This window comes from Piliocolobus tephrosceles, chromosome 17 (genome assembly GCF_002776525.5).
Source record: "Piliocolobus tephrosceles isolate RC106 chromosome 17, ASM277652v3, whole genome shotgun sequence".
Taxonomy (NCBI): Eukaryota; Metazoa; Chordata; class Mammalia; order Primates; family Cercopithecidae; genus Piliocolobus; species Piliocolobus tephrosceles.
Genome location: NC_045450.1, coordinates 58,907,038 through 58,920,998, shown reverse-complemented (window position 1 = coordinate 58,920,998; position 13,961 = coordinate 58,907,038). Strand labels below are relative to the sequence as shown.

General features: G+C 44.1%; 1 protein-coding gene across 3 annotated transcripts in view; it reads left to right on the top strand.

The window, feature by feature from the left end:
* Positions 1-2,894: 2,894 nt before the first annotated feature.
* LOC111536158 (ATP-dependent RNA helicase DDX19B) overlaps positions 2,895-13,961 on the top strand; it is a 42,929-nt gene continuing 31,862 nt past the window's right edge. For all 3 annotated transcript variants that reach the window (XM_026456476.1, XM_026456474.1, XM_026456477.1), the window contains exon 1: positions 2,895-3,090. The gene's annotated coding sequence lies outside the window, so the exon portion shown is untranslated. The remainder of the gene's footprint in view (positions 3,091-13,961) is intronic.

Below are 13,961 nucleotides of genomic sequence, written 5' to 3'. Positions count from 1 at the left end.
TTGTTGTTATTATTTATTTATTTATTTGAGATGGAGTCTTGCTCTGTCGCCCAGGCTGGAGTGCAGTGGCATGATCTTGGCTCACTGCAACCTCCGCCTCCTGGGTTCAAGCGATTCTCCTGCCTCAGCCTCCTGAGTAGCTAGGACTACAGGTGCCTGCCACCATGCCCGGCTAATTTTTTTTTTGTATTTTTAGTAGAGACGGAGTTTCACCATGTTAGCCAGGATGTTCTTGATCTCCTGACCTTGTGATCCGCCCACCTCAGCCTCCCAAAGTGTTGGGATTACAGGCGTGAACCACCGCGCCCTGCCTTTTTATTAATTAATTAATTTATTTATTTATTTTTGAAATGGAGTTTCACTCTGTCACCAGGCTGGAGTGCAGTGGCACGATCTCGACTCACTGCAACCTTCACCTCCCAGGTTCAAGCGATTCTCTTGCCTCAGCCTCCCAAGTAGCTGGGACTACAGTTGCATACCACCACACCCAGCTAATTTTTGTATTTTCAGTAGAGACAGGGTTTTACCATGTTGGCCAGGATGGTCTCAATCTCCTGACCTCTCATGATCCACCAGCCTCAGCCTCTCAAAGTGCTGGGATTACAGACGTGAGCCACCATGCCCAGTCCATTTATTTATTTTTCTGAGACTCTTGTCGCCCAGGCTGCAGTGTGATGGCATCATCTCAGCTCACTGCAACCTTTGCCTCTTGGGTTTGAGCGATTCTCCTGCCTCAGCCTTCCAAGTAGCTGGGCTTACAGGTGTGCACCACCATGCTTGGCTAATTTTTGTATTTTTAGTAGAGATGGGGTTTCACCATGTTGGCCAAGCTGGTCTCGAACTCCTGACCTCAGGTGACCCACCCACCTCGGCCTCCCGAAGTGCTGGAATTATAGGTGTGAGCCATCGTGCCCAGCCTCATGGCTTGAAATTAACTTATTGTTGTATAATATTGGCAAAATGAAAGAGGTTGGGATTCATTCTTTTCAGATTGTAGGAAAATGCCTAGTTTCTTTCTAGGGAAGTAACAAGGAAAGAGAAGCTTCTTTGATTCTAGTTAGGAGAAAGCAATTCTTTCATTTCATCCTTATTTTACAACTACTAAAAGCCATAGATATTTCTTCCTATTTATTTATTTGTTTATGAGGTAGAGTCTTACTCTGTTGCCCAGACTAGAGTGCAGTGACACAAACACTGCTAAGTGCAGCCTCAACCTCCTGGGCTCAAATGATCCTCCCAAGTAGCTGGAAATACAGGAATGCATGTGCGATGACATCTGGCTAATTTTTAAATTTTTCTTGTGTAGGGATAAGGCCTCGCTATGTTGATCAGGTTGTTTTCAGACTCCTGGCCTCAAGCAAGCCTCCCACCTCCCCCTCCCAAAATGCTGGGATTACACGTGAGCTACTGTGCCTGGCCAATCCTGGCACTTTGGGAGGTGGAGGTGGGAGGATCACTTGAGCCCAGGAGTTCGAGACTAGCCTGGACAACACGCAAGACCTGTCTCTATCTTTTTTTTTTTTTTTTTTGAGATAGAGTCTCGCTCTGTCACCCAGGCTGGAGTGCAGTGGCCGGATCTCAGCTCACTGCAAGCTCCGCCTCCCGGATTTACGTCATTCTCCTGCCTCAGCCTCCCAAGTAGCTGGGACTACAGGCGCCCACCACCTCGCCCAGCTAGTTTTTTGTATTTTTTTAGTAGACATGGGGTTTCACCGTGTTAGCCAGGATGGTCTCGATCTCTTGACCTCGTGATCCGCCCGTCTTGGCCTCCCAAAGTGCTGGGATTACAGGCTTGAGTCACCGCGCCCGGCCTCTATCTTAAAAAAAAAAAAAACAAAAAAAACAAGGCCGGGTGCAGTGGCCCACACCTGTAATCCAAGCACTTTGGGAGGCCAAGGCAGGTGGATCACGAGGTCAGGAGATGGAGACCATCCTGGCTAACATGGTGAAACCCTGTCTCTACTAAAAATACAAAAATTAGCTGGGCATGGTGGCATGTGCTTGTAATCCCAGCTACTTGGGAGGCTGAGGCAAGAGGATTTCTTGAACCCAGGAGGCGGAAGTTGCAGTGAGCCGAGATTGCGCCACTGCACTCCAGCATGGGCGACAGAGTGAGACTATGTCTCAAAAAACTAAACAAAAACCCAAGTGCTGAGATTACAGGCATGAGCCGCCACACCTAGCTCTATTTAATTATTTTACTATTTTAATTTTATTTAATATTTTTTTCTAGACAGGGTTTTGCTCTGTCACCCAGGCTGGAGTGCAGTGGCACTATCATGGCTCACTGCAGCCTAGACCTCCTGGGCCCAAGTGATCCTTCCACCTCGGCCTCCAGAACTGCTGGGATTACATGCATGAGCCACCACACCTGTCTGTTTTCTTCCTTTTTAACATTGTCCTGGTTATACAACCCTTATATAGGAGAGCTGCAATTCCTCTTCTTGGGGTACAAATTTATGAGTGCAGGTGCCCTTTTGTTACATGCATAAGATTGCATAGTGGTCAAGTGGACTTTTAACCAAATGGGTTGTTTGACAGGGCTGATTGCCAACAACTGGACATTTTAAATTACCAACCTGAAAAGGGAAACAGCTCTCTGCTTGTTTTGCATTTTGGTGACTATTGTTAATGGTTTTCTGTTTTGATATATTCAATCTGTTCAATCTGTATTAGTGCCTTCTGTGCCACTGTGTTGGGCGGAAATCTGATTTTGTTCTTTGGTTGGAGAGCCAAGTTGACCAAAGCTTAGGCATTTTAAGATAACTACCACAGCTTGATGGGAAAGCCTGCTCTGCCCGGGGTTGAGGGGTACGGGCCTGAGGGTGACAGAATCGACAGCCCCAAGTGGGTAAAGGGTGGCCAAACAGGAGCGGCCTCCGACGTCACTGTGGCGCGCCGCTTCCGGTCTGCAGCCTTGTAGTGGGGCTGGAGCAGAGCCTGCTGCGAACCCCTGGAGCCCACGGTCAGTGTACCGTGCCATCCCTCGAATCCGAATCCGCCAGCACGAGCCTCCCACCCGCGCCTGGGACCATGGCCACTGACTCATGGGCCCTGGCGGTGGACGAGCAGGAAGCGGCAGCCGAGTCGGTGAGTTGGCTTAAGCCCTAAAAGGGTTAGGGGACTAGTTCTGGCCGGAGACTTGGTCCCTGGGAAAGGATGGTTCCTAGGTTGATTAGAGAGTGAATGGGGTGGCGGGGAGGATGGGGATGGAGCCTGGACCCTGAGCTGCCTTTGTTTACGCAGCCGCCCCCGCGCTACGCGTTACGTAAGGGCAGGTGAGTGCTCCTGTCAGTAAAGCGCTCAGCCGCCTGTCCGTCTTCCTGGAACCAGTAATGATCATAGATTGCACTCATCACCCTAGATTGTGTTTTGTTTGTTTTTAATTGAAATAGAGACATGGTCTTGTTAGGTTGCCTAGGCTGGTCTGGAACTCCTGGCCTCCAGCAGTCTTCCTGCCTCCGCCTTTCAAAGCACCAGGATTACAGGCTGAGCCACGGCTCCTGGCCGCCCTGGTTTGTAATAGCTATTTTAGGTGTCATTCTCCACCTCTACATTCAGAGCTTCTTTGGCTCAGGGACCATGTCTCTGCTCATATTTGTGTGCTTGCTCAGTGATAAATGATGGACCCAGTAGGTTTGGCAGTCAGCAAATCCTTTCCTCATCGGCTTCACTTTGTTCTTTTTTTTCTGGGCCTGACACATGGTAAGAAACATATGTGTTAAACACTACTGTGTAGAATTAATTTCTCCCACTGAAACACTTTAAATTCTAGTAGGCTTTAAACCTACTTCTGTTAGTACTTATTTCTATGACTTCCTCAAGAATAAGAACCTTGTCTTTTATATTTTATAGCTGATAAAAAATAAGTTGTATATGCACATTGTTTAAAGAGGCAAGTGATTTTAAAAATAATGGTTCCTGCCAATTTTTTTTCCTCCCCAGAGGCAACTCCTTTTTTTTTTTTTTTTTTGGAGACAGGGTCACACTCTGTTGCCCAGGCTGGGGTGTAGTGGAGTGATCTTGGCTCACTGCAGTCTCTGCCTCCTGGGCTCAAGCCATGCTCCCGTCTCAGCCTCCTGAGTAACTGGGACTACAGGCATGTGCCACTATGCCCAACTAATTTTTGTATTTTTTTTTGTAGAGATGGGGACTTGCCATGTTGCCCAGGCTGGTCTCAAACTCCTGGGTGCAAGTGATCCACCTGCCTCAGCCTCCCAAAGTGCTGGGATTACAGGTGTGAGCCACCGCATCCAGCCTCTTTTTTCTCTTTCTTTCTTTCTTTACATATATTTTTTGAGAGAGGGTCTTGCCCTGTCACCCAGACTGGAGTGCATTGGCACCATCTCTTGCTAACTACAACCTCTGCCTCCCAGGCTCAAGTGATCCTCCCACCTCAGCCTCCTGAGTAGCTGGGACTATAAGCATGAGCCAACCTGTGCAGCTAACTTTTTAATTTTTTGTGAAGACTAGGTCTCACTATATTATCCGAGTTGATCTCCACCTCCTGGGCTTAAGCCATCCTCCCACCTTGGCCTCCCAAAGTGTTGGGATTATAGGCCTGAGCCACTTCACCTGGCCCTTTTCTATAAAATTTATTTTACTTGGAACTCTTAATTGCCTTATGTTTTTGCTTCATTTTTTTCTTAATTATCAATTCAACCCCAAACTCTCTTCCAGTTGTCTAAGTTTATCTCAGAATGCTTAGACTCATCAAATATTCTGTCAATTCCATTTCTCCCAGCCTTTTAAGTCTGCTTCAAATTGGACTAGTTACTCCTGTCTTTAGAGCACAGTTCATGTTGGGGGGATAAAGGGAACAGGGCAAACTCTGCAGCCTAATTCTGCAGATTCCTTCCTCCTTTCTCTTATCTTTTGGATCTCTTGGATCCCTTCCTTTCTGTCCTTCCACTCTTCCGTCTTTCTTGATTTATTCCTTATTTTTGTGCAGCCATCTGTCAGCTTTCTAGAGGTGTACGGGAAGTAAATTACTTTAAGAATATTCCATGTTGGGGTGGGGGGAGGACGTGGGGAGGGATAGCATTAGGAGGTATGCCTAATGTAAATGATGAGTTAATGGGTGCAGCACACCAACATGGCACATGTATACATATGTAACAAACCTGCATGTTGTGCACATGTGCCCTACAACTTAAAGTATAATAAAAAAGAAAAAAAGAAAAGAATATTCCATGTCTTAAAAAATCTAATTTTGCCCTGTAATTTGGATACTAGTTTGGCTGGGTATAGAATTGTAGGTTGAAAATTACTTTCCTGCCAAATTTTAAAGTTATTGTTCCATTGCCTTCTAGATTTCTGTATTTGTTGTTGAAATGTTTGAGACCATCCTGATTCTTGATGTGACTTGTTTTCCCCTTTCTAGGCTTGGAGAATCTTCTGTTTTCAATATTCAGAAAATGTATGGTAACATGTCTTGGTATGGGTGTATTTTCATCCATACTACTGGCCCCTGGGTGTGGGTACTTTCAATCTGAAAAACTCTTGTTCTTCAGTTATGAGAACTTTTCTTGAATAATTTCATTGTTGATTTCTTCTCCTTTGTTTTTTCTTAATTCCCTCTTTTCTGGAACTCACTCACTTTCTTTCTCTCTCTCTCTTTTTTTTTTCTTTTTAAGACAGGGTCTGTCTGTGTTGCCCAGTCTGGAGTGCAGTAGCTATTCACAGGCAGAATCATAGTGCACTACAGCCTTGAACTCCTGGGCTCAAGGGATCCTCCTGCCTCAGCCTCCCTCGTAGCTGGGACTACAGGTGCGCATCACTACACAGCTTTCCCCAGAACTCTTATTAGATGAATGTTGTATCTGTTGGACTGGCCCTTTAGTTTTTTTTTTTTTTTTTTTGAGATGAAATTTCACTCTTGTCCCCCAGGCTGGAGTGCAATAGCGCGATCTTGGCTCACTGCAGCCTCTGCTTCGTGAGTTTAAGTAATTCTCCTGCTTCAGCCTCCTGAGTAGCTGGGATTACAGACATGTGCCACCACGCCTGGCTACTTTTTGTATTTTTAGTAGAGGTGGGGTTTCACCATGTTGGCCAGGCTGGTCTTGAACTCCCGACCTCAAGTGATCCACACGCCTCAGCCTCCCAAAGTCCTAGGATTACAGGCGTGAGCCACTGCACCTGGCCAGCCCTTTAAGTTTTTAAAGTCAGGTTTATGGAGGTATAATTTACATAGAGTAAAATTAAACTTTGTTAGTGTACAGTTCTATGAATTTTGACAAAAGCATACAGTTCTGTAACTACCACCACAGTCGACATATAAACCATCTCTACAGAGAACTACAACTTCTTGTAGTTCACTCCCTCTCCTCACCCTTCTCTGGCAACTGCTGATATGTTTTCTGTCATTATAGTTTTGCCTTTTCCAAGATGTTATAAAATGGAATCATGTAATATGTAACCTTTTGAAAAGTCTGGCTTCTTCCACTTAGTATTATGCATTTGGAATTCAACCAACTTGCATGTATCAGTACTTTGTTCCTTTTTATTGTTGAGTAGAATTCCATTGTGGATATACACAGTTTGCTTATTCTTCTATTGATGGACACTTGTGTAATTTTCAGTCTGAGACAATATGAAGAAAGCTACTCTATACATTAAGGTACAGATTTTTGTATGGATATATGTTTGCATTTCTCTTGGGTAAAGTCAGTACTGAAGAGTAGGATTTACTGTGTTATGTGGTATGTGTTTAACTTTATAAGTTATATGCCAAACTGTTTTCCAAAGTGTATCATTGTGCTTTCCCAACAGCAATGGATGAGAGCTTCAACTGCCCCACATCCTTCCCTGCACAGTATTGTCGGTTTCCTTCATTCTGATAGGTACATGGTGGTGGTGTCTCATTGTGGTTTTAACTTATATATCTCCCTAATGACTAATGATGTTGAAAATCTTTTCATGTGCTTATTTGCCATCTATGTAACTTCTTTGAAGTGGCTTTTCAAACCTTTTGCCCATTTTTAAAGTAGGATTGTTTTTGTTTTTAGTTGGGAAGGTTATTTATATATTCTGGATAGAAGTTCTGTTTTTTTGTTTGTCTGTTTGTTTGTTTGTTTTAGACAGGGTCTCGCTCTGTCACCCAGCTAGAGTGCAGTGGCGCTATCTTGGCTCACTGAAACTTTCACCTCCTGGGCTCAAGGGATCCTCCCACCCAGCCTCCAGAGTAGCTGGGACCACAGGCATGCGCCACCACATCTGGCTGATGTTTGTATTTTTTGTAGAGACAGGGTTTTGCCATGTTGCCCAGGCTGGTCTTGGAACTCCTGGGTTCAAGGAATCCACCCACCTGGGCCTCCCAGAGTGCTGGGATGGATAACAGGCATGATAAGTCCTTTATCGGATATGTTTTGCATATATTCTCCAAAACTACAATTTGTCTTTTTTCAACAGTACTTTTCAAATAATAGACATTTTCAACTTTGATTAACCTAATTTATCAATTTTTAAGTGATTAGTTCTTTTTATGTTCCAAGATATACACCTTATCCAAGGCCACAAGGATTTTCTACTGTGTTCTCTAGAAGTCTTACAGTTTTAAATTTTACATTTATGTCTGTGATCCATTTTACATTTTGAGTTAAATTTTTTCTATTAGGAGGTATGGATTGAGGTTCATCTTTTTTTTTTTTTTTTTTTTGAGGGAGAGTCTTGCTCTGTCTCCAGGCTGGAGTGCAGTGGCGCGATCTCGGCTCACTGCAACCTCCGCCTCCTAGGTTCAAGCAATTCTCCTGCCTCAGCCTCCTGAGAAGCTGGGATTACAGGTGTCCGCCACCATGCCCAGCTAATTTTTGTATTTTTCGTAGAGACAGGGTTTCACCACATTGGCCAGGCTGGTCTCAAACTCCTGACCTCGTGATCTGCCTGCCTCAGCCTCCCAAAGTGCTGGGATTACAGGCGTGAGCCGCTGCGCCGGCTGAGGTTCATGTGTTCATCTTTTTCACATAGAGATGTCTTTTTTTTTGAGACGAAGTGTCGCTCTTGTACCCAGGCTGGAGTGCAGTGGCACGATCTTGACTCACTGCAACCTCCGCCTCCCGGGTTCAAGCGATTCTCCTGTCTCAGTCCCCCGAGTAGCTGGGATTACAGGTGCCTGCCACCAAGCCCGGCTAGTTTTGGTATTTTTAGTAGAGACAGGGTTTCACCATGTTGGCCAGGCTGGGGTCGAACCCCTGACCTCACCCGCCTTGGCCTCTCAAAGTGCTGGGATTACAAGCGTGAGCCACCGCGCCTGGCCAGAGATGTCTTAATTGTTCTAGCACCATTTGTTGAAAAGTCCTTTGGTTTTATTTTTTCTTCTGTTTTTCATCTTTGTCTCTTTTTTTTTCCTTTCTTTTTTTCTATATTTCGTGGGAGATTTTCTCAAATACTGTCTAGTGTATTTCATTTTCACTTCTACTTTCATGTTTTTAATTTAAGGAACTTTTTTCTTCTTCCTTTACTGTTCCTTTTTTACAGACAATACCCTGCTTTCATGGTCATAATATCTGCATAATTTGGAGGATATTTTTCTTCATCTCTCTGCTCAGTCTCTGTTTCATGTGAGGCGTGTTTTATCTATACATTTCCGTATCTACTTTTTCATGATGACTATTTCTCAGATGTCTGTAATCCTTGCTTGGCCACTCATATTTAAGAGTGAGTGACTAAAAAGTTGAGTGGAAGCTGTAAACAAATGAGTGGGGCTTGTCTATTCTGACCTTAACTATATATCTTTAGTGCTCTATGTCAGTATCCTAAGAACTTTCCTCCCGGTCTGGCCAGATTTTGCAGAGAGGGATCCTCTAATTTCCTGCCTAGGTGGTAGAGGTCTGACTCAGTGTTCTGGAATCTAGGTGGAGGAAAGGGTGAGGGAGGTCTCAGCACTCAGAATACCTGCTTCCACTTAATGCTCCTATTTTCATTATGGCATCCCCTCCCTTAACTGTGGCCCTTATCCATTTGAGCATTTCTCATGCCTAACCTGGCAGGCATTGTTAATTGAGTAAATGAACTGTGTAGTTTGTTATTCTGTCACATGGCTCTGTTGCAAAGAAACTTTTGAGCATTCACTCTCAATATGTACATATCTATTTAGAAATTGCATACTTTACTGTTTTACTAAATATATTATGTACATTATAAAGCAAATATAAAATTAATAAAGGCTGAGATAAAAATGAAATAATGCTTTCCTGTGCTTCTGTGTGCTGGCTTCATATTTTTATTAGCCAATATCTCAAGGCACAATATACACTTAGGAAAAAACCACATCATTAATCAATGTAGAGATAAATATGTATTTCAAGTAGTTCTGAGAGGTTTTTAATTTTTTAAAAATTTTTATTATTATTTTTAGTTTTTATTTATTTATGTTTTGAGACAGAGTCTCACTCTGTTGCTCAGGCTGTAGTGCAGTGGCATGATCTCGGCTCACTGCAAGCTCTGCCTCCCAAGTTCACACCATTCTCCTGCCTCAGCCTCCCGAGTAGCTGGGACTACAGGCGCCCACCACCATGCCTGGCTAATTTTTTTGTATTTTTTTAGTAGAGACGGGGTTTCACTATGTTAGCCGGGATGGTCTCAATCTCCCGACCTCGTGATCCACCCGCCTCGGCCTCTCAAAGTGCTGGGATTATAGGCGTGAGCTACTGTGCCTGGCCTGTTTTTTTTTTATTTTTTAGTTCTGAGAGTTTTGACTATTTTAACTAACTTCTTGTTAGGTCAGTTTTGTTGTTGTTGTCATTTTTTTTTTTGTTTTTTGTTTTTTAAAATAGGATCTCACTTTGTCACCCAGGCTGGAATGCAGTGGTGTGTACATGGCTCACTGCACCCTTGACCTCCCAGGCTCATGCAGCCCTCCCACCTCAGCCCTGCAAGTAGCTGGGACTACAGGTGTGCACCGCCACACCTGGCAAATTTTTGTATTTTTTTGTAGACATATGGTTTCACCATGTCGCTCAGGGCAGTCTCAAGTTCCTGAGCTCAAGCGATCACCTGCCTTGGCCTCCCTAAGTGCTGGGATTACAGGCATGAGCCACCGCACCCAGCCATTCAGGTCAGGTTAAATTGTCATTGTTTTAACCTATTTTTTTTTTTTTTTTTTTGAGACGGAGTCTTGCTCTGTCGCCCGAGCTGGAGTGCAGTGGCCAGATCTCAGCTCACTGCAAGCTCCGCCTCCCAGGTTTACGCCATTCTCCTGCCTCAGCCTCCGGAGTAGCTGGGACTACAGGCGCCCGCCACCTCGCCCGGCTAGTTTTTTTTTTTTGTATTTTTAGTAGAGACGGGGTTTCACCGTGTTAGCCAGGATGGTCTCGATCTCCTGACCTCGTGATCCGCCCGTCTCGGCCTCCCAAAGTGCTGGGATTACAGGCTTGAGCCACCGCGCCCGGCCTGTTTTAACCTATTAATGTGCCTAAGAGGGTTTGTTAGGAGTAGGTAGCTTTGACATTTTCTATTTGGCTTGAGTTTGTGTCACAGAATTATCTTTCAGATAGAACAGAAACTCATAATAATGAACCCAGTAATAATAAAAACTCAGGTATAAAACGATTAACTCTTGCTGTTTTTAGCAGGCCCTAACTAGCCATTTTATTAACCTTACAACAACAAATTCCTGCATTTTATGAAACAGAATCTTGAGACCCTATTATTACAACATTACGGTGAGATTAAAATATACAGTTCACTGATGGTTAGTGTATTCAGAAGTGTGTAGCTTATATCAGTCAGCTTTAGAACATTTTCATCACCCCAAAAGGTAACTCTGTACACATTAGCAGTCACTCCCTGTTTCCCCACAAACTCCCCAGCTCTAGGCAACCACTAATCTACTTTCTGTCTCTTTAGATTTGCCTCTTTTAAACATTTCATATAGATGGAAACATACGGTATGTGATCCTTTGTGACTGGCTTCTTTTACTTAGTATAATGAACTAAGGTTCATTAGTTGTAGCATGTATCAGTACTGTATTCCTTATTGTTGCCAAATAATATTCCATTGTGTGGATATACCACATTTTATTTATCCATTCATCAATTTCTGGACATTTGGATTATTTCTACTTTTTAGCTACTATGAATAATATTGCTTTTGATTGATTAATGTACAAGTTTTTGTATGGACATATAGTTTCAATACTCGGGTATATACCTAGAAGTGGAACTGCTGGATTATATAGTAATTCTCTGTTTAACTTTTGAGGAAGTGCCAAGATGTTTTCCAAAGCAGCTGCATCATTAATCTTTAAGATTAGTATTGTCTATGAATGGCACTATTTTTTTTTTTTTTTGAGACAAGGGTCACGCACTGTCGCCCAGGCTGGAGTGCCATGGCAGCATCTCAGCTCAGTGCAACCTCTGCCTCCCGGGTTCAAGCGATTCTCATGCCTCAGCTTCCTAAGTAGGTGAGACTACAAGCACGTGCCACCGTGCCCAGCTAATTTTTCGTATTTCAGCGGAGATAGGGTTTCATCATCTTGCCCACACTGGTCTCAAACTCCTGAGCTCAAGCAATCCACCCACGTCAGCCTCCCAAAGTACTAGGATTACAGGTGTGAGCCACCACATCTGGCCATATGTATGTGTGTGTGTGTTTTTTTTTTTTTGAGACAGAGCCTCGTTTGGTCGCCCAGGCTGGAGTGCAGTGGTGCGATCTGAACTCACTGCAAGCTCCACCTCCTGGGTTCACGCCATTCTCCTGCCTCAGCCTTCTGAGTAGCTTGGCCTGCCGGCACACCCGGCTAGTTTTTTGTATTTTTTAGTAGAGACGGGGTTTCACTGTGTTAGCCAGGATGATCTCGATCTCCTGACCTCGTGATCTGCCCGCCTTGGCCTCCCAAACTGCTGGGATTACAGGTGTGAGCCACTGCACCCTGCCGTGTGTGTATTTTTTTAAAATAGAGACGGGGTCTTACTCTGTCACCCAGGCTGGAATGCAGTGGCAAGATCATAGCACATTGTAACCTGGAACTCCTGGGCTCAAGCAGTCCTCCCACCTCAGCCTCCCTGGTAGCTGCCCAGCTAATGTTTTTATTTATTTTATTTTAAAATTCATTTAAATTTATTATTTATTTTAGTTATTTATTTTTATGTATTTATTTTTTTGAGACAGAGTCTCACTGTGTCACCAAGGCTGGAGTGCAGTGGCACCATGTTGGCTCACTGCAACCTCTGTCCCCTGGGTTCAAGTAATTCTCCTGCCTCAGCCTCCCGAGTAGCTGGGATTACAGGCACCCACTACCATGCCCAGCTAGTTTTTATATTTTTAGTAGAGATGGGGTTTCACCATGTTGGCCAGTCTGGTCTCAAACTCCAGACCTTCAGGTGATCCACCCGCCTTGGCCTCCCAAAGTGCTGGGAATTACAGGTGTGAGCCACTGCACCCAGCCTATTTATTTATTTTTTTAAAGACAGAGTCTCACTCTGTTGGCCAGGCTGGAGTGCAATGGCGGGATCTCGGCTCACTGCAACCTCTGCCTCCTGGGTTCAAGTGATTTTCCTGCCTCAGCTTCCTGAGTAGCTGGGATTACAGGCATGCGTCACCATACCTGGCTAATTTTTTTTGTATTTTTGTAGTAGAGATGGGGTTTTACCATGTTGGTCAGGCTGGTCTCAAACTCCTGACCTCAGGTGATCAGCCTGCCTCGGCCTCCCAAAGCACTGGGATTACAGGAATGGGCCACCATGCCCAGCCTATTTATTTATTTTTTAGGAGATAGGGTCTTGCTATGTTGCCCAGGCTTGTCTCAAACTTCTTGAGTTCAAGGGATCCTCCCTCCTCAGCCTCCAAAAGTGCTGGGATTGAAGGCACAAGCCACCATGCCCTGCCAATATTTTTATTTTTAAACTTTGTAGAGGTAGAGTCTCACTATGTTACCCAGGCTTGTCTCAGACTCCTGGCCTCAAGGGATCCTCCCACTTCAGCCTCCCAAAGTGTTGGGATTATAGGCATGAGCCACTGTACCTGGCTCTCTTTTTCAATTTAGAGGGCAAAGGGATTGAAAAACTGATGAGAGGCTGGGCACGGTGGCTCACACCTGTGGCTCACGCCCAGCCTGGGCAACAGAGCGAGACTCCATCTCAAAACCTCACAATTTTGCCAGAGACAGTTCCTATTCAGGATAGTTCATTACCATTAAATCTTCCTTCTTATGTTTCAAGAATCCTTTCTCAAGTAGCTTTGGAATAAAATGAAGTATAACTGAATTATTCTTAATTATTTTGACATCTTAAAAACTATTAAAACACTGAAAATTCTGGATATTATAAAAGTAGAGCTTTGAGCAGTTTGGAAATGGGAGTTTTTAAAAGTTTGTCTTGCCTTTTCATTGGTTTTCTAGATTTCAAAATGGTTTCCAATCAAGTTGCAAGAAAAATCGGTTTTTCCTTTTGATTCAAATAAATAGAGCACAGGTATCTGAACTAACGGCTTTCAACATAAGTTTTAGCATTCAGTTCACTGACACTAAGGTGGGTAATGTAAACTTTAATGCTGCTTTTGTGTTGTAGGCTTTGAGATCCTTACAGCCAAGTAAAGGCTGTGTCTTCTAGATTCTGCAGGAACCTCTTCAGAATTCTGATACGTTGTAATCAAAACAACATCTATTGGCCCAGCGCAATGGCTCACGCCTGTAATCCCAGCACTTTGGGAGTAATCCCAGCACTTTGGGAGGCTGAGGTGGGCGGATCATGAGGTCAGGAGATGGAGACCATCCTGGCTAACACAGTGAAACCCCGTCTCTACTAAAAATACAAAAAAAAAATTAGCTGGGCGTTGTGGCTGGCGCCTGTAGTCCCAGCTACTCAGGAGGCTGAGGCAAGAGAATGGCATGAACACGGGAAGTGGAGCTTGCAGTGAGCCGAGATCGCGCCACTGCAGGCCAGCCTGGGTGACACAGGGAGACTCCGTCTCAAAAAAAAGAAAAAAAATCTATTACTTTTTTTTTTTTTTTTTTTTTTTTTTT